This window comes from Octopus bimaculoides, chromosome 25 (assembly GCF_001194135.2).
Source record: "Octopus bimaculoides isolate UCB-OBI-ISO-001 chromosome 25, ASM119413v2, whole genome shotgun sequence".
NCBI classification, from domain to species: Eukaryota; Metazoa; Mollusca; class Cephalopoda; order Octopoda; family Octopodidae; genus Octopus; species Octopus bimaculoides.
In genome coordinates, this window is record NC_069005.1 from 24,132,444 (window position 1) to 24,133,963 (window position 1,520).

General features: G+C 38.0%; 1 protein-coding gene across 2 annotated transcripts in view; it reads right to left on the reverse strand.

Moving 5' to 3' along the window:
- The window catches only part of LOC106882305 (DNA damage-regulated autophagy modulator protein 2), a 37,136-nt gene that overhangs the window by 22,632 nt on the left and 12,984 nt on the right, over positions 1–1,520 (reverse strand). The window lies entirely within an intron of this gene.

The following is a 1,520-nucleotide window of genomic DNA, read 5'->3' on the forward strand; positions in this document are numbered from 1 at the left end:
TATATATATATATATATGAACATATAAATATGCATATATATATGTATATATGCATGAACACACACACATATGCATTCTTTTATTCGTTGCAGCTGTGGCCATGCTGGAGCACAACCATGCTTTTGCTGATTTCCTCTGGTTGGTGGTGTTTAATATCAACACTCTTGCATGTGCCTTTGTCCCAGTTGTGGGTCCAATTTGTGTATGAGGTAGTTTGATTCTGTTGCCCTTGTCTGTACCTCATGTTGGGCAGTTGGTTCATCCAGTATTGTGGAGAGGAGGATGTCTAGTTCCTATTTGAAGACGTATCCGTCCACATTATGTAAATTTCTTAATTTTTGTGGCATGGCATTGAAGAACTGTGAGCCTTTGAGCCTTAGCTCTATTTCAGTACCTGGTCCTGGATTTAGATGGAGTGGATGGTACCTTTGGTACAATATAATGGCATTTGTATATATCATTGAATGCCAAAATTTGGTACTCGCCCTTCTATAGTTTTCCATATGTAGATTATTACATATTTGTTGCACCTTCGCTCCAAGGAGTAAAGTAATTTTTTCAGCCTCTCTTTGTAGTTCACCTGCTGCACTGTTTCGATCCTTTTTAGTGTAGTGGTATTGGACTGCCTCAGCTCAACTGCTAGTTTAGCACTATGAAATGATGCATCATTCCACATGTTGATCCCCAAGTCTTTCACTGCCCGTGACTCTGGGATTGCAGTGCCTTTGGTCCTGTCCTGTAAATGCAGGCTGCTGTGCATTTGTGAATTGATATGGCAGTGCTTGAAATTTTCCAGCATTAAACTACATTTTGTTCACTCCACCCCACTTGTTTATTGCGTTCAGGTCCTGCTATAGGCTTGCAATGTCATCTAGATTTTTTATTGGCTGTGATAATTTTGTATCATCAATGTATTAAGTTATCAAGAAAGTTCTTGCAGAATTTTTAATTTTGGTTTTAAAGGATGTATTTTCAAATTCATTTTCATTAAATTACTTTGACTTTATATATTATTTTAAAGCCCATATTTTGCTCCATCTAATCGTGTTACTTTTTTTCTTTTTGAATAATTAGGCCATTTTTTTCCAGAACATTGAATACAACATGGACAAAAAGCAAATTCGCACAATTTTCTTATTCCAGCTCAAGCTAGGTCGAAAAGCTGCTGAAACAGCTCATGATATCAACGAGGCATTTGGCCCAGGAACAACTAATGAACGTACAGCACAATGGTGGTTCAAGAAATTTCATAGCGGTGATGAGAGTCTTGAAGATGATAAGCGTAGTGGTTGGCCATCGGATGTTGACAACGATCAACTAAGAGCCTTAGTGGAAGCCAATCCACACACAACTGTTCGAGAGCTTGCTTCTGAATTAGATGTAACGTATATGACAACTTCCAACCACTTGAAAGAGATTGGAAAAACAAAAATACTTGAGAAATGGGTGCCACACAAATTGAACAACAACCAAAAAAAATGCTGGTTTGAAGTGTTGTCTTCCCTTCTTTTACGCAGCAA